General features: G+C 40.9%; 1 protein-coding gene across 4 annotated transcripts in view; it reads left to right on the top strand.

Moving 5' to 3' along the window:
- The window catches only part of gjc1 (gap junction protein gamma 1), a 45,665-nt gene that overhangs the window by 3,373 nt on the left and 22,737 nt on the right, over window positions 1-19,555 (top strand). Inside the window, exons 1-2 of one of the 4 annotated variants that reach the window (XM_020094303.2) lie at window positions 7,135-7,279; window positions 8,865-9,009. The exons of 1 other annotated variant lie outside the window; for it this stretch is intronic. The gene's annotated coding sequence lies outside the window, so the exon portion shown is untranslated. Of the gene's footprint in view, window positions 1-7,134; window positions 7,280-8,864; window positions 9,010-19,555 lie in introns of those variants that run through there. 2 more of the 4 variants (XM_020094304.2, XM_020094306.2) reach the window with 2 other exon arrangements.

Raw genomic sequence — 19,555 nt, 5'->3', positions numbered from 1 at the left:
ATGGAAAATCAATATTTCTTGTTCTTTTTCTTCCGTGTAGAGTTACACTGGGTGGTAGTGATTGATAAACTGAAGACGCAGCAGATTTCCCTGCAGCTTTTCAGTGAATTTTCAACGTTACAATGAAAACAGCATCATGGTTTAACCTTATATTTAATTACATGGAATAGAGAATTTAAAAAAAGATTTGTATCTTCATCACATGAATGGCACAAATTCTAAAGCTGTAATGGTGGTTTCTAACCAGCCAAGAACATCAGCATCCACCATTCTCACATGTTACAGTCATTTTGAATCATTCAATTTCCTCATTTCCACCATTTAAACTAAACATCAGCAGAATATGATCTGCATCAAACCTTTCTAATGGTATTTCAATGGGTTTTTTATGTTAATTGATTGCAATTAACATCAGGCCTTTGCAATTAACTTAATTGTAAACTCAAATGTCTGTGGGATGTGTTTAATTACAATTACATGCTTTGCAGGCCGCTATCTTTGAATAACTGGAGTAAATCACTTCCTGTTTTTCCCCAATTTCTGCCGTCAGAATGTGTGATGTGGAGCCAGTACAGTAAGAGCAACATCTTATGCTTACATCCCAAACAAATCGAGAGTGGCGGCAGCATTCAGGAACTCAACATGTTGTGACATTGGTGTCTTAAAAAGTCTGTAAGTGTGATTAGAGTTGTGGATGAAATATGAGAAGTTGATGGGAGAGCCTTGGCCACTGAGGCAATTTCCTTTAACTGGCTTTGTGCAATATCAAACATCAAGGTGTTATGTTTATATCTTGTTCAGCAGACGTGAGAGCAGTGCCAGCCTTAATCCTTCGGAGTGCAGCACACCGAGGGGAAAAAAACTGTGTGTTTATTCCTGCCAACAACGTCTGGATTCCCTCCGCTTGTCACCCTGTACGCTGCTCTGCATTTTCTGGCTGCCAGTTCCTGTAAACGAAGTTAGGTACATGTGCGAGCACAGTGAAGGTGCCTCGCTCTCTTTGTAATTACAGAGTGATTAGAATTGATAGAGGTCATCGGGTGGTAGACACAGCAGGGTGTGTTAAATCATCAGGCTCCCCTGTGTGTGTACATTTGATCCTTATTTGGAGGGAGAACGTTCGTCTGTACTGACGCTGTTGAAAGTACAATGTGGATGTAATTTATAGATTTGGATCATATTGGGGGGGGGGGTTCTTGGAGAATAGTTCTATCTAGAAGATTGAATGAATATGATGAAAGTTTGTTCAGTGGCAGTGACATGAAAACATTTGGGCTGTGTGTCTTTAGATGCTGACCTTCATGTTTTCCCCTAACTCAGGCAGCTCAAGTGCTGTGGATGAATCTGTTGAGCGCCAGATTACCGTGGTGTTAAGTGGCCATTAACAGAGCACAGCTCGACCTGCTATGTTTCCACAACGCCTGATATTTTAGGGGAGACTCCGAGTATTAGGCAGCGATGAGGAGCGTGGGAGGGTTGCGTCGGGCTCCCTGTGACTCAGGATGACTCCTCAGGAAAACGAGCCCTGCGGTCGAGCCCTGACCCTTCGCAGGCAGCCGACATGTTCCCAGCTGTGTCGCTGCACGTGTTGCTGCGGTGCCACAGCACATCTCTTTAATTGAAAAAAAGAAAAATAGATGAGAAATGTCTGACAATTTGTATCCTGACCACCAAGGTTCATGTCATCCATGTAGAACTGCAGCCGTTGACGGATGAACACCTGCAGACACTGCAATGCAGCAGTACTGTGTACTTCAGTTTTTATTCAGTGCTGTGTTTGCTCGAATGTAAGCTTGTAATTTAATAAGAACCCAGAAGAGTTCATTGCATTTATTTATCATATTCTTGAATAAATGAGCTGAGGAATTAATTGGTCTGTCAACAGGAAATTACTCAGCAACACTTTTCACAACTGATGAATCCTTTTAGGATATTTATGAGGCAAAACTAAGTTGACTCATAAAAAACTAAACTAAGTTGGTGGTGTGAGCTCCCAGCATCTGACAAGCTGCCGCTTTTTACACTTTTATATCAATATAAAGTGAATTGATTTTGGGAACAGAGACAGTGTGACGAATTTGTCTTTTTTTTACAATTTCATTAACTAAACAACCAACAGATGAACAGAAAAATGAATGTACTCATTATTTGACAATGGAAACAATTGTTAGTTGCCCTAATTTTCTATTCAATCAAGTAAATCAGGTTTTGCTTAATAACAGTATATCTTCAGTGCTTTATACTGTATTTGCTCTATCATGTGGAATTATCATATTAGGGCTTATGCCAATGATTATTGTCTTTGTGCAGTGATATCTTTACATGAATCAAAATAAAATACCATTTTCATCACCAGCCCATAGAGATGCCTACATTTTCTTACGTTGACTGACCCCCGGCCATAAAAACTGAAAAGGTTTGAATGATTTTCAATGATATGAAACAGAGAGAAGCCGTAAATCCTCGTCCATGCTCGGTGAGGAGGGAGATCCTCGCTGAGTGTGGATGAAATCTGATGTCACATCCATGTGGCCTCCACTCATGAAGAGATATGGGCAGTCTGGCAAATGAGAACAGTCATGAGGCTCCTTCCCAGCGGGAATGTCACTATAACATACCTCAGACGTATACTGTGAGCCTGCACACACACACACAGATGCACTGAGCCCTGCAAGTAGAGATGTTTACGCTCCAGTCCGTGTTGAACATGCATATTCAAACTGATATGTCGGACTCATGAATCTGTGCATGCTGACACATTTACATATGGGCTGTGATGCGGGGTGACAGGTCTTATGCCACTTCCCCCCCCGGGGTCACCGGAGGGGCGGGGCCACGACATGACAGGCCGAGAGATGCGTTTCATTCACTGTCCAATGACACAACTTTTCCTCCTCTCTCTCTTTTAGTCACATCCTTGTGTTCAGCAGCGACGGCAGAACATTGTGACTCATACCTGTTTTCCTGTCGTCTGTGCTCGCTCTGCTGCAGCTCGTCATGTTAGTGCAGGTTAACTTCCTCACTAGGGTGAGGTCAAATGATCACTTAGGCTTTGTGGCTCTCTTGTTGTTGGACACTGTCATGAGGTTTCAATTCTTAAAGGACATATTTAGAGCATATGAAATATATGCACATCTTAGATTTCCCTCTCGTCACCTACATGGATACAGGATCCACAGTAGATACATGTGAAATGGCAGCAATATTGTTGTCATCACTTCTGTTAATTGCAAAAAAATGCTTCTTGTGCGTAATATATCAGAGTCAGTCGTTCTTAAGTGTGTTTAATTTGTAATATACACAATCTGACTTTTGGGATGATTTGGCATTGGCAGCACTAATTTAAGTGAGTTTTAGTTTCTACCTGAATCAATCTTCGACAAATTATATATTGTTTGAAAACTCCAAGTCTCCTGTCTTTTGTCTTGATGATTTCCACATCGCTGCAGCAGCTGTTAAAACATAACTGGCTCCTAACTGTAAATTTAAAGAGTTACCTTTTGAGTGAGACCAGGGTCATGACTGTGATCAAATGTTGAACTTTTTAATTTGGTTGCATTATTTTGAGGGTTGGGCACAGAAACGTGTGTGTGTGTGTGTGTGTGTGTGTGTTAAGGAACTTAACTTTATCTCATAAACAACATTGCTTACAATTAAATATAAATAAATAAATTCTGCAGGAACCGTAAGACAATCCAAATTAGACGTTTTATTACCATATTGAGTGCACTGTGTTAATTAATGTATTGGCAAAGACCCAAATTGTTGAAATCAGATGTATCAGTGAAACGTTTCCTGACAATGTCTTTCATTTGTCTTCCCTACAATATTAGCTTTTACAATATGATGAATTCAGCGTGATGTTTCTATTCGTCGTCAGTCGATACGTTTCTGAAATGCTTTTCATCTTATTTGTTCTAATCCTCTTTTCATTCCGACTGCCATCAACAATTGAAGTTGGGGGGAGCTGATGTTTGTGGACCTCGCAGGACTGTAATGAAAAGGACCAATCACTTAATTTGGACCAGTTGAAAGGATTGGCTGGTATAACTCTCTGTCACAAACTGAGCCGCCGGCCTGCGTACACCCTGTCCGTGCTCTCACTGCACATGACGGAAATTTTCAAAGAGGTGAATAAAGCCAGAGGTGAATAAAGCCAGAGGTTGGCGAGCGAGTCGCCAAAAAATCGACAGCTATTGTCAGCCAGTGGACGTTCATGTTTTTTGGGGGCGTAGCTTTGATGAGAGGGCTGATGGGATAGAGTGGCATATTGTAGCCTGCTCTTGGTATTTATTCCAGGCTTACCAACCCTAGCTTTAAACTAAACCACCATCTTTCCCAAACCTTACACAAAATCCATTTGCGGTTATGTGTAACTCAGGATCCCAAACCCACAGTCCTTTGCTGTGTGTGCTCACCATCCCCCCAGTCCGTCCCTCCATACATTCATATACCACCTCTGTATTGCTGGATATATAAACACAAATTGACACACATACAAGCTCAATTTACTTCAGTTGTAGTAGGTCAGGTTTAACAGAGATTCCAACATCCTTGGGGAGGCTTCACGTGGCACAAAGTACAATTACTGGTATCAGCTTTACAGAAACATAGCAGCCAAAGTTTCAACTGTTTCCACTCTCAGTATCTATAGGTGCAGTGAAGGAGGCTGCAGAGATTCACAGTCACCTTCATAATCTGCACAAACACACTCACGAGTGATCAGCAGAGCAACGCGGTCACTGTGGAGAACATATTAGAATCCATAAGGGGATCTGTGCCACAGCACTGCACATGGCGGAAGGCATGCGCTGATCCGGCCACGAGCGCTCACGCCTGATTGGCCCAGATGGGGCAGCCGCGGCCGGGCGACGTCCCCCTCGCTCTCTGTCACTGGAGTAGCTAAGCAGAGCAGCCAGGTTCACGGACCGCGGCCGGCACCCTGTCACTGCCTTGCCTGGCACACTCCACCACACACTGAGGCAGGAGGACACACACACACACACACACACACAGAGACACACACTGATGCACAGACAGACATGAGAGGAACACTGGCCCACACAGCGGCGAGCAACCAAAAGTAGTCGAGGACACAGCGGGGATTGCGTGATGTCCAAAATGTATTTCTGGAAAGGAAACATTTTTAGGGGGCATTTTTGTTGCCCGTGTAGTAATGATTCATCATAACAATAACCAAATGCACATATTACTCCCATTTCGTCACAGCTGTGTCAACGATGTCCCCTCCTCCCTCCCCTTATTTGCCACATTCGAAAAGGTCACGGCCTCCATTACTAGGCTGCGGAGCGTAGCTCAGAATAATGCAAAGGTTTGTGTACCTTTAATTTATTTTCAGCATGGAGTGAGTTCTACAATCCGTTTGTCTATCAAAGCGTGTTTCTCTTACCTCCACCTTCTCAAGTGTCAACATTGATTTATTCCTCTGAACACGCACAGTAAACCCCAGCAGCTCCTTTCTTGAATGTGTTTGGTAACCATACCGTTTTCACACTAATGCAGATATTTTGCGCAACAAAATGTTTATTCGTCCACACGCAAATATCATTTTAAATCACTAACTGGAGATTTGTACAAACTTCGGTTTCTGTGTATTCATGTGTAAAACGAATCTTTTTGGAAACGATGACTTCACAGCTTACTTTGTTGACGGAACATTTCTTGCCACCTACTGGCCCGGCAGCTTTTATGAGCGTTTCTAGTCGTTCTTTCTTTTTCAAACGTAGGAGAAAATATCATGTTCCAAAGAAATATCCGCAGTAGTGTAGACAAGGCCTTGATGTTTATCCCTACATGAATCAGCAGAGTGGTGGCTCTTTAAACATCTCAGACATTAATTTAACTCAATTGAGCATCTACAAGGGTTCATGAAAAGCTAGAAGGAGACAAGCTAGACCAGGGTTATTTTTAGCCTCTGTTCCATATACAACATGTTCCTCCAGACACTAAGATGCTCCCAGGTCATTCTCAGTGTTTACTCTTATGGAAACCTCGTGCCTTTGACTTTTAACGGGGGCTTTATTGGACTCTCAGATATCACCAGAGTGGATTTCAGGATTCACAGGAAGAGTCTGGATCAAGTTTATCTAAATTAATTTCTTCCCTAACCCTAAACCATAAATATATGAATGAGCTCATAATGATCACCATGGCAAGCATTGACATGTTTACAGGTTTAGTTATACTGTTTTACCAGATGATCCAGTAATAATACAACCTTTTTGAGTTTTATTTCAAACAAACCGGATATTTCTAAAGAGATGTTCGGTGAATTAATCATTTGTTAGTGGATAAAAACTAATATAAAGTAGATATCAGTTCTCTAAATGATGGTTTTCCTCTAGATCCATGAATAACTTCCTAATCCATGCTGCTGTTTTTGTGTAAACAATTTATCAGTTAGAAGTTTTATGTACAAAAATGCCCCTTAGTGAGGATTAGATGCTTTTCTTGTCACATATGAAAGTAAACATTTGGGGTTTTGTATCATAGTGGATAAAACAATTTAAATAGATTTCGTAATAATTCGTTTTAGAAGTTTTTATTTGTAATAGATAAACTAATAAGATATGATTTTTTATTTCAAAAAGGAAAATTGCAGTCTTAACTAATGAATTAAATTTATCTTTATTGATTTCATGCTTTTCTGTCAACGTTTCTTCCGTATCATGCAAACTAATCACATTAGGGTGTCACAGTTAAGGTACTTTGTCCTCTTTTATAAAGAGTGTTTTCAGCTCTAGTTTAAATTGTGTTTTTGTTACGTTTTGAATTCATGTTTCAAGTTTGCTCTATGTCCCCTTGGTGTCCCTCGCTTGTGTTCATCTCTGTGTTCCCCTCTATGTTCCACCCTGTGCTTCTCCTGTGTTCATCCCTGTCATGGTTATTGTATTTTTGTCCTCTTTTATGAGTGTTTTCAGTTCATGTTTCAACAGTGTTTTTGTTACATTTTGAATTCATGTTTTAGGTTTGTTCAGTGTTCCTCTGTTTCCTGTTTTATTTTGTAGTCCCTGCTCCCGGTGTGTTCTCCCCATTTGACTTCCTGCCTTCATCATGTTCACCTGTTTGTCTTGTGCCACCTGTCCCCACTTACTGATTAGTTCAAGTGTTTATTTAAGTCTTGGTGTTTCCCCCCCATGTGGTTGTTGGTTCGTCGTTGTCCCTCGTCATGTTCAAGTGTCCCGTCGTTTATCGTCATGTTCGTCGTCATTTACCTTCGTCACGTTCATGTGTCCCGTCACCTCTCGCCACGTTCCTCGTAAGTTCTTTCATGTCTTTCCCTGTGCCATTCACCTGTCTTGCCTGAGTTCAACTTTTGATTTATTGAAGATTCTTTTTGTTACATTTTTACCTTAAAATAAAGGACACTTTCTGTTAAACCGCATTTAGTTCTGCGTCTTGGTCCTACCCTCTCCCTTTTCCTACCACATTCCCCCCTTCCAACCTGACATAGGGCTGTGAACAGTGATTTCTTTCATAATTTAGTGATAATTGTTTTCTGCCTTGAAAAACAATAAGGACAGACCCGAAAGCAAAGTCAGTAAATCTTCAGTTTTGTATAAACAAGCTGCTATGAAACTTGAATCTTGATTAAATCAATGAAATGAGGAAATAATTTGTTGATTCTTTATGAAATGATCCTTAGTTTCTGACCAAATTTGAATCCTCCTTTTTTTACTGACCTTATTCTTAACTAGAAGGTGACTCAGTAGAGTTCATACGTCTGCAGAGGACCACCAGTCCCCTTATGAAACCACATTTGATTCTGACTTTTATTTGGATCTGCACCAGATTGCACACACTCATCAATCAGTCCCACAATTATGTCTTTTTTTTTCCATCAAGATCCATCAATTGTTCCCTGAGAAATTGAAATTGAGGAAAAAACATCTGATCTCACAAAGTTAAAGAAATTAAAAAACCTGATCCAGATCCAAATGAAATTTTGATGAGTTCTTTCCTGACCCACACCACATCTGCCACCAAGCTTCATGGTGGTTTGTTGTTTTTGAGTAATCTTGCTTACACACAAACAGAAAGGGGTTAAAACCTTGAAGGCCCGTCCGCTGATTAGATTAGATTTTTTCCCCATGGAAATCTATTTCCGAAGAAGTTCATGTTTACGATTTATTGTGATTAATTTGATTACACTGTAAAGCAGAGGTTGAATAACGCTTCCTCACCAATAGACCGATAAATCCACCTGTCAGCTTCCTTGTGCCTCCATTTATTTTTTGGCACAAAACACAGAAGCAGCAACTCCTTTAGCCTTTTTTTGTTCTTTCCTGTTACATCACTACACGTGATGTGTCTCCCAGGACGGTTCTGTCCTGTCCTTTCCTCTCTGTCTCTTCTCCTGGAGTCATGTTTAAACAAAGTAACATTCATACATGAGTGGGTTTCCATGGCCACAAGGCCTCAGGATTTTCTGAGCCACAGCCCACCATGGTGTGATGGGTAGGAAAAAGCCCAAAGGGGCGCACAGATGCTCTCGTGCTACTAGGGTAGCCTTGCTGATAGCCTCACAGACTAACACTTTGAGACTCTACGTCTAAAACAAAGGGGAAAAAAGGGAGGGTGGGGTGGAGGGGGTTCACTTGACAGAGGAGCTTAAGGCCTAACTTTAAATAGCTCTGTGCTCTGTCAGATTTTTTTCTTCCTTTCTGTTTATTATTGGTGCGGGCCTCTGCTGCATGGGACAAACTTGAACACATGAGGAGAGGAGGGAGCTGAGCCTCTCTGCTAAAGAAGCCTCAAGACAGACCGTTTACATAAAGTTTAACTCAGCTGACGAACGTGTTTGTTCTGAGAATGATAATGACTTAGTGGTTGTATGCCCCCAGCAGCTGCAGGAGCAGCAGCAGCAGCTTCTTCTGCTGGCACAAGGCGATTGTTTCTGGATCTCATCATTGCTCCTGCCTCCAGCCTGGTGTGGGAGCTCAAGAGAAGTTGCAGCCCCTCGGCTCCAGCTACACACTTCCCCTTCAAGTCAGTGAACCCGTCTCAAGCACTTAACCCGGGGGTTTGTTTTTGGTCCTTTTGGTACATTTTCCACTTGTCTTAAAGCCGCAGTCCTTAAGATTTTGGTCCTGGTGGATTTGACAACACCCGCGATTATCATGATGCAATAAATGTAGCTTTATATCACTAGAAACATTCCTTTAGAAGCTTCGATTTCATAAATCCAACAAAGGAGTTTTATTGTGCAGGAAAAAACACTAATGTTGCTTTAAAAAGTGAAAAACTATCCTCAAACAACCTGATGAAAATGCAGCATTTTATTGCCTCTGCCAAGGAATTTGTTTTCGACTGTACCTCTGTTTCTGTTTTGATTTATTTGTTAGCAAAATTATGCTAAATCTATTTAACTGATGTCTACCATATTTCCTGAAGGAATAGGGCCTGGGCCTTGAAAAAAGTTTAAAATTGTATTATTTGTATTTATTTAGGGCAGATCTTTGTTCTTTTAACATTTAAACATTTTCATTGATATACAACAATTATTAGAAAATTGTAGGAAATCAGACCACTTTTTATTTCATATTACCACTATGAGACCTACAGGAAGAAGGTTTCTGATTTGAATCCTGGTGACCTGTCCCTGGTGTATCTCGCCTCTGACACAATGTCAGCTGGGATTGGCTCCAGCTCCCCCTGCAACCCTCAAAGGATAAACATTATAGATAACATCTGGATGGATGGAATTTCTCAACTGTATAATTTTTACTCTCCTATGCCTAACCTAACATTGAATGTAACATGCTTTACAGTAAAATAAAGTAACCTAGTTGATAGGCTGGAGGCATGCAGCCTGTTTCATGCAAACTGTGGCTGCTCCTGACTGTGAAACTAAGTAATAATACATTTCTGAAAATGACTGACTAGTTGCTTTTTTAGACGTATTTTTGTTAACTTGTTAAGATGGTGACACATAGTGTTCCGTGTGGCCTATTCACATTTAAAGTAATGGGAAGTAATTTAATACAGCTCTGATACACTGTAAAGATGTGTGAGGCTTTTATCAGTGAGGTAAAAATGTTATGGATCGTGTCCATGCTTGGACTCTGAGCTATAACTTAAAGATGACATTTTCCATCACAAACTTGTCTTTACTTTATCACTTCTTGTAACAGAAGCTGTATGTATCCGTTAACAAAAAGAGCCGTTACTCTGTCCGTGTCTTAATGTAGGCAAACGTAAGCACTGCGCTGTGTGGTCCTTAGCGTGATGTAGGAGGCTTCATCAGGTTGCTGTACACACTGCTGTGCTCCTCCGCTGTGAGGCGGCCCTGAAGGAGATTCCTCAGGCAACAATGGGCTTATGGAGTCCATATTCTCAGCTCAGACACCATGTTTAGGCAATCCTTAATCAGACTCAATCTCTTTATCAAGCATGTGACGAGGTTTGATCCTAAAGAAAATACAGATCTGTCAACATTATACAACTATCCACACGTGGCATTTCAATAACTTTTGTGTGGCCCCTGTGGTTTATTTAAATGTGTCCTTATGTTATTTTTTCCCTCTGTTTTTCTTTTCATTGTTTTGCTTGTTCATTTGTCTGTGGACGGCATTCAGACCGTATTGATGACAATGTTTGCCTGGTTTCTTTCATTTCTGGCATTTATATACAATGTCAGTTTGAGCAAAATCCTATTTTGTACACAACCAGACCTGTCAGCTGACATGACAAGCATGATTGGGTGATTAAAGTTGCATTGGAACAAGTGTAACCGTAGGCGAGGACATATTGTTGTTCTCCAGTCATTCAGCATGGTTCCCTCTGAGCTCCTCCATCCATCCCTCTCATGCCTTTTTCACTCGCTTTCTTTCCACCCCTTCGCGACATCCTTTAAGTGCTTTGTGGGAAATTTGATTGCTTGGTTCCGTTAACATTCACTCACCATCTGCTGAATTTGGCTGCGGCTGTGAATCAATTCTTAATGTTGGCAGCTTTTGCGTTGACTTGCCTCCTTATCTTCCCCCTGGTCTTCCGGCATGTTTTGATCCATAAGCACCAAACAAAACAACAGTAGAATCCACGGCTCACGGAGATGACATCAACATAAAAGACGAGGCCTGCACGGGCATCTGTCATGGAACGAAAAACAGGAGAACAAGCGGCAGACATTTTAACTGTCATCGTAGGAAAAGGGCGGCTGTTACCTGACATTGACACTGGCTCCGTTCTATTCAGGTGTCCCCTCTAAGCTGTGACAGTGGGTACAATGATATAAATCAACATAATTCATCATTCATTTGTTAATTTACAATACACAACTGCACAGAGGCCTAATGCCAGTAGAATTAGTTTTTTTTTAAATCAACATATAGAGGAATAAACTTCACAAGAAAAGAAATCACGGTTTTGGTTCAATATATAAAGTTACTTAAAGCTAGGGTTGGTAATCCTGGATAAGCAAAACCCCCTCCTATCAGGCCTCTTGTAAGAGCTACGCTCCAAAACACATGATGCCAGCGAATTCGAACCAAATTAAATTATTTCTCATGTAAATCAAACTTTAAAAATGTGATTAAATCAAGTTAATCTTATACATAAATCTATACACAAATCTCCTGCAAGTTATTTGATTTATTCACACTAACATGGTAGAAAACCTTTCAATGAAAGTAACTCATTACATTGAACTTATGTAATAAAGTTACGTAGAACTTTAATATGTAATTGAAATACTTGAATCCAGAATCATAATTTTTTTTTTAGATTAGATTAGATTCAACTTTATTGTCATTGTACAGAGTACAGGTACTGAGACAACGAAATGCAGCTTAGCATCTAAACTGCATTTCGTTGTCTCAGTTTAGACATCCACCATCCACCTCAACAAATATTGACTTATCTGTTTTCTTCACATAAAAAAACGATGCTTGTGACCATAATCCAGGCATGAATATAATTCTTATCACATTAAATTTGGAAGACAGGTTAAACCCCTTTAATATCCATACACGATCTGAAGATCATATTACATGGTGAAGCTTTCCACCAGAAGATTTCACCGAGATAATAGGAAATATAAACACTACCATCTTCAGTTTTGTCAGATTAATCATTTAAAGAGTTTAATCCTTTTTACCCTTGAATGCATTTTCATTGTCAAGCCACAGAAATGACCAGCTGGAGGGCTCCTCATGCCCTCTCCATTTCTCCACATGGCTGAACGTTGGAGGGATTTGTCCTAATAAGGCCCCTGTCTTATGGAAATGGGGTTTATAAATCAAAAAGTAGTTGAGCAGTGCAGTTGCTAAACTCAAAAGTGATGAAATATGTTAAGTGCTTTAGTTCATTAAGCCTTTTCTGTGTGATTCAGCCTCAACTCAGAGATCTTCTGTTATAAACAGAGGCAAAAGAGATATTATAGTGGAGCTGCTGCGACCCACTGTTTACTGATTTATCTCCTCGCCACTCTCCCACATTAATCTGTTATTTACACCAACATGTATCTGGAGATCCTGTGATCTCGTGGCTTGACTTCATTGAATTCCGGCTGAACTCTGTCCTGTCGCTTGATAAACCTTGGCCCCTTCCTGCAGTGGAGGTCACGACTGTTTTCGCCCCTTTAGACGAGTGCAGTGACGGTGGAGTGACAGTGTCCATGGTGCAGGCAGAGGAAAGTGCATGATGGCTGATGATTGCTTCACATGGACTGACTTAGTACCCAGATATTAAAGTATAATAGCTTGAGAGATCCTTGTCCCCTGTCATTCATGGCCGGAAATAAATATGAACGATGTCCTGTGGATTAGTCTGAACAAACAGGGTCAGGGTCAGTCTGAACAAACAGGGTCAGGGTCAGTGTCTGCCAACACAATCCTATGTTCTGATTGTCCCATGAGCGGAGGGACTTGCTGAGCGTATCCTTGAGCTTAACCGAACCATTCTGGAGCAGAGGGTTAATTATCCCTTCAAGGCAACAAACAAATTGCTCTTATGAAAAGAAAAAGAGGTTTTCACAGAGATGTTTGTTTTTAGATAAGTTTCCTAATGTTTCAGGCCAACAAAGTTCTTAAAGGTTCCAGATTTTAATCCAACCTGATTATTAAAAACTGCATATCTCATACACTGAAGCTTGCTCTTCAACAAGCAAACATTTAACTTCCTTCACTTCATGGCCAACTGCACTTTAGACAAACAGGAGGTTCATTTAAACAGTAAAAAGATCTTAGGTTAGCTTCCATACAGATTTAAATAAACCTCATGAATTTTATTCATTGTATGAAAATGAATATAGACTGCAGTAAGTATTTGAACTGACCTGACTGGTATTAAAATGTGACACCATTTCCATGTACTAAAGATGAAGAGGGACTTTTTGACAGAGTTGAGTCTTTACAGGTAATTAACAGAGAAATTACAGGTCTTGAACTGGAATCATTTCCTTTACATGTATCGATTTAATATGAAAATGAGCAATAAAACTGCAGGACACAATCTTCCTTCTGTTCCTGAGTTGTTGAATAATGGACTAAAAAATCGCAGTGAAGTTAAGCTTTGACCTTTTATACACAAAATCTATTCACTCCATCATTTCATCCTATTTTGTTATAATTGCTGTGTTCATTTTCTAATTGTGGTCGAAAAAACGTTTTTCTTTTGGTCACCTTGACCCTTTGACCTTTGACCATCCCAATCTAATCAGTTCATCCTTGAGTCAGAGTGAGCATTTGCAGGAAATTAGAAGAAGCTGTTTCAATGCGGACAAGATGGAAAGATAGACAACCCAAAAATGTAATGGCTCTTGCCTCGGCTGTGGCGGGCAGGGAGGCATAAAACCTGTAGTCTATATCAAGAGGGGAGGGAGTGAAAGTGTGGGTGAGGGTCTGGCAGCAGACTACTCACTCTGCAGACCACAACCCACAGGTGGACAAGAACATCAGTTCTAACTGAATTATTCATGTCAACAGTGAGGCTCAGTTGCAGATTATCAAGGATTCATGTCAGCAGCTTAAGTCAAATGAAACATTAATTAGAACAAGGAGTTTCTCTCTCTCTCTCTCTCTGTGTGTGTGTGTGTGTGTGTGTGTGTGTGTGTGTGTGTGTGTGTGTGTGTGTGTGTGTGTGTGTGTGTGTGTGTGTGTGTGTGTGTGTGTGTGTGTGTGTGTTACAGACGTCCCCGCTCTTTCCTCCACACAAGCTCAGCTACGATCATCTTCTCAGCGTTCAGTTACTGTGATGGCAACGATGTCTCTACTTATCTGGAGTAAACAAGTTCAACTGTGGCTGGCAGTGGCATTTGGCCTCTGAGCGCTCTCCGTCCTGGCAGCGTGTTTGTTTTTGTGTGTGTGTGTGGAGCCTCTGCCATTGGATGCAGGAGCACAGAGCTCAGATCCTGAAGTTAACGGTATAGCTCAACTAAGACAAACAGGCCGCCGCCGCCGCAGGGCAAAAGCCACATTTCATTAAACAATGCAAATTAATTTCTGCAGGAAGTCAAGTGTGCTGCTAATTGATTGACTCACTGTCACACCCCCAAATAGATGTCCACGACTCGTGGCGCCCTGAGTTCCAATTTCACGCTAGCTACAGGGGTGGAAGTTGAATTATTAGCATGTTTGAAGTGAAATGTCAGGTGCAAAGAAAGAGACGGTTTTAATGGGACAGCTGTTAATCAGTCACTCATTAATGTTGTTGCATTGTATTACATCCTCGGGGGCCTGTTTGTGATTTACCTCCTATTAAAGCCCCACTCGATTTCTGCTCATCATCTGAGGGAGACTCGGCCCTGACCAAGCAGAGAGCGATGAGCAAAGTTGGCAGGTCTCAGGACTGCTTTGGCCCGAGACAATTAGCTTCACAGTGAAGACTGTGCAGGAGCAGCCTGATGCTCTTGTGTGTCCCCCCCCCCCACTCATCTTGTTCCCTCTGTCCCGCTTTACCTCGCTTAACCCATTTGTCTTTTCTCCATGCATCCCCAGCGTCTCTTCTCTCAGGTCTCAGAGCGGTTACTCACGGCCACTCGTAAATCTTCGCTCTAATCAGCTCCTGTACACATCAGCTCTCTGGGAACGACCCCCCGGAGCTCAAGAAAACCGTCTCATCAATAAGTGAAGGAGTAGTGCTGTTTTGTGTATGCGCGTGTGTATGCGCGTGTGTATGCGCGTGTGTGTGCGCGTGTGTGTGTGGTAATTGACCCCTGTGCTGAAGTCTGTAAATCTTCTTGCTCTGTCAGAGGGTTACTCATTCCTTTCACTGCTTGTTAGCAGCTTGTTTCACCCCAGTGCTGCGTTTCACTGACACAACATGAAATCCTTTGTTGATTAGAGCACTGTGATGTGTGTTCGCTGATCTATAGCTGCACAAATGCTTTGATTTTTAAGTCAACATATATATATATATTCTTGTCTTGGCAAATATATTATTAAATAGCATCATTTAATCCCTGCAAAAGGCAAGATTTCTTCCAAAACCCCTAAAGTCAGATTGTCTCATTGCTTTGTTTTATGGCGCTTGTATCAGAGGCCCTTAGTCCAAAATAGGAGTTAATAGTAAAAATTTGATGTGACTCGTACATATCATTTGAAGGGAAATGATTAAAACATTTTTAGGTACATCTTTTACTTATTGTGTTTAATATTTGATAATAATAGTGAATTGTTGATAGGTCTTCCTTAAGCCTTTTTCACTGTAAAACATAACTTGGCCTTGATGGTGTGAAAATCTGGTTGGAGGGATAAACCATCACTTCAAGAGATGGTTTGAATTTGGGACACTGTGACATTTCCCATGTATGTCCTGCAGGAGAAGGAAGAGCTGTGGGTGACTATACAAGTGGGGCATAGGAAATGCATATACACTTCTGCACACACATATGGTTTTAAACTCTCACATCGGTCTTAAAATAATTCGATTTGGGGGGGAAACCCTCACTGTACACGTCATGGCCATCGACTGTATATAAAGATGGACAACACTTCTCCAAAATCTTTGCACAGTAGCGCAGACCCCGACAATCTCTCCGAAAAAAGTCATTTAAGACTTACTTATCCTAAAATGTAGGAGGTGGTATTTTGACCTACACTGCAGCAAGCCACCAGGGGGTGAGCCAGAGGCTGTGTCTTCACCTTTAGTGAGCTGTCATGCCGTCCATATTTAAAGGTATAGTCTACGCCCCTGACTTGTTTGTCAGGGATGATTTCCTCTCAACTCCATGGACAATGAAAACAGAGCTTAATTACTCAGTGCAGTGCTCCACCCTCCTGCCTGTGGCACAGAACAAGGTTAAAGTGAAACTTTGTTTTGCGTAAACAGTATCAGGGGCATCTGGAGTTGAACTTGAAGCTGCTGCTAAATGTGTTTATAGAGTTGTAGTGAGTCAACAGAACCCATGTGAGCACGGGGAGAACATGCCCTTTAATTTTACTATTCCAGATGATAATTGGCTAAACTGTTAATCAGAGGAGTCTTTACAAAAAGCTTGTACAACACAGGAATCCAAACATTGTGCTTATTATTGGATTATTACAAGTCTATCAAGCATTAATAAATTATTTACTATCTATTACAAAATGGAAATGTGGCCGCTAGGAGTCTCTCAATCAAAACAATAACAAAAGACTTAGTTCAATGAAGCAGCCGGGGATCATGGGAGTTGTTGTCTTCACCACCATCATCGATGAAAATCTACCTGACTCAAACATTTTGCATAAGTACAGAACTCAACAAATACATTCTATTCTATTCTATATATAAATAAATATAACTTAGGTCTAGTCATTTTTTGACATAATAAATTAATAATAAAAGAAGAAGAATACAGAATTGTTAAATATTATGTCTTATTATGAGCGTTACTTATATTGTAAACCTGGAACAGGCATGTGTTAGAGAGAGCTCGATTGTGCTATGGTTGGGTTGTGCAGCTGGTTTCATGCATCGTACTGTACATGCATGAACTCTACATGGAATGAACTATTATTCACACGCAGTGGTATGCCGTGTATGTGATGTGCAAAGAGCCAGGGTCTGTCCTTATGGTCCTTGATGGATGCTGATGAGGAAGTGGAGGTTCTGTAGATGGGGGATGGGGACGGAGTGAGAACAGTACAGTGAGATGCGGGGAGGTTAGCGGAATGGTTCGGTGTGTGTTGGGATTTGTGGGGGCGGGTACGGCGAGGGCCCACGGGGAGGAAAGTGGGGGATGGTATTGAGCCGAGCCACCCCCACTACCCCCCCACCCCTTTCAGATATTATAATACCTCCATACTGTGGAGCTGAGAGTCGGGAGCAGCTATAACGTTTTCTGCCCTCAGTGCCAGACTGTGAACGGGGGATGTTGCATGAGAGCTTTGTCTCTACGCAGAGCTCGGTGCCACGGGCTGAATCAGGGCACTCCATTCATGCACTCAGTCCGATTTGGTCTCATTAGACTGTGGGCACCATGCGTGTTTAGCTTCCAGTTTGTGTCTCAGTGTGCAAATGACTGTTGGTTTCTGTTGAGTGTGAGATTTGATCGCTTCGCTTGCAGGGTTTTACTCTGTAACATATGTGTGCGTCAGGCGTATAGGTCAGCATCTGTATGCATGGTTTGTTTGTTTTTTTATTTATGGACATGTGATATCTCATATCAGAGAGGGAGGGATGGTGGGAGAGGGGGACTTCTCTTTTCCATAATTAAGTCAAAGATTTTCCCGCCCTCAGGCCAGTTGTGAAATTGACACACGCTTTGATGACTGCGTTACCCTCATGATCGCCTTGTCCAAAAAAAATGGCTCCTCGCTGTGCCTCATTGTTGGGCCTGCTTCGAAGCCTTGACCTGGAATTATTTTTGTTTGTCTTTTTCATTTCACTACATACAAATGTTGAATCGCAACATGCAGACGGGCACGAGTGTGTTTGAAACGCACCATCAGCGCTCTCCTCTGAGTCACCTCTCATCACCACTCGGCTCTTTGTATCTATCAGTCATTCAGACAGCAGAATGGCCCCTACAGTGTAGACTGAGGCTGAAAGCTGCAGCTGCTGCACACACTGGGCAGAGGCAAGGGACAGCACTCCCCCTGCTCCTCCACACACACACACACACACACACACACACAAAATGAGAGAAAGAGAGAGAGAGAGATGGAGAGAGCTGCTCCTCCCTGTTTGTCTGATGTTTTGCTTTGCTTTAATAGCAAGACTGATGCCATTTAAATCTTTCGCTTCAATTCACTCAATGCAAATCCAGCTGCATAAGTGGGTTAGCAAAGTCCTTTACTGACACATCGGGGAGGACAGTGAATGCAGCAGACCCACAGACAGCTCAACCTCTTTTAGCTTAATGTCAGATTTTTTTCTAAATGATACATTAAACCAAACATGAAAGAGTGTCCCCCTCCAAAGACTGCTGTAATTAAGGTTTTTTTCTTCCACATACAGGAAAAAACTCTGAATTGGGATTTTAAACAATGTATGTACACATGTACATACTGTATATTTTTGAATCCAGAATTTCAATTATGATTATTTGGAAGGTTTCATTTCATAAGATACAAAAGCATAGATGGAGGTTACATAACTAATGATGACTGTTTTCAGGGTTGTTGTTTTTTACAGTTTCATTTTTGCATGTTAGTAACTCAATATATGACTTTACATTTATTGTCTGCACTTCATTTTCAGAATTTTTACTTCTTCCTTGGCTACATTTAGCTGACAGATGCTTAAGATTAAGATTTATTTTGCAAACACGCAGCAGCCTGTGTATAATATGATGATGATTATCGTAGAGCAGACAGTAGGTCATTTAAAACAATTTGACAGGAGCTAAAGGTGATGTGTATGATTTACATTAGTTTGCACTTACTTTAACAACTTAGATTAGCTAGAAATGATCCTTGCACAATAATATGAAATAAAACTAAGCTACTTTTAACTACTGAAAAACTATCAGAATCCACTTTGCTTAATTGTATATTTGTTTATTTATTAACTTTACTTATTTATAGCTTTCCTGTATGTATATGTATATATTCCTCTTAATTAATATGCAAAGATTTAGATATCAATTAGAAGGTGTCACTTTCTAACGGGGGTCATTGTGAAATGATGAAAAGTCAAAAGTTAAAAAACAGTGTGATAAAATCATGCTTAGAATTAATGTCACGTTTTAGTACTTACAATGTAAAAATCGAAATACTTCCTCAACTACTGGAAATTGTTGTCACGTAGTGTAATATTTCACACATTATAAGTAGTCATTTTATTCGTATCATTTGACACTAACCACCCAATGCTTTTAGCTAGTTTATCGGCAGGTTTTATGGCTTATGACGCCATAAAATTCACCAACATGCTTCCACTTCCAATAAGCACACACTCATTTAAACACACAGGCAGAAGCATATTAAATCCACCTTCAATTCTCATTCCCAATTTTACAGCATAAACATATAAGCTGAATACATTTTAGAAATAGCTGCTATATTTATACATATTTTGGATGTTATTCAGAGAAACCCTCCTCGCCTTCATCCGTCTTTCCCCTGCCCGGTGTCTTTTCAGCTTCTGTGGTATTAAAGATATGCTACCGTAA

Source organism: Paralichthys olivaceus, chromosome 5, assembly GCF_024713975.1.
Source record: "Paralichthys olivaceus isolate ysfri-2021 chromosome 5, ASM2471397v2, whole genome shotgun sequence".
Taxonomy (NCBI): Eukaryota; Metazoa; Chordata; class Actinopteri; order Pleuronectiformes; family Paralichthyidae; genus Paralichthys; species Paralichthys olivaceus.
This window is presented reverse-complemented; position numbering and strand designations above follow the sequence as displayed.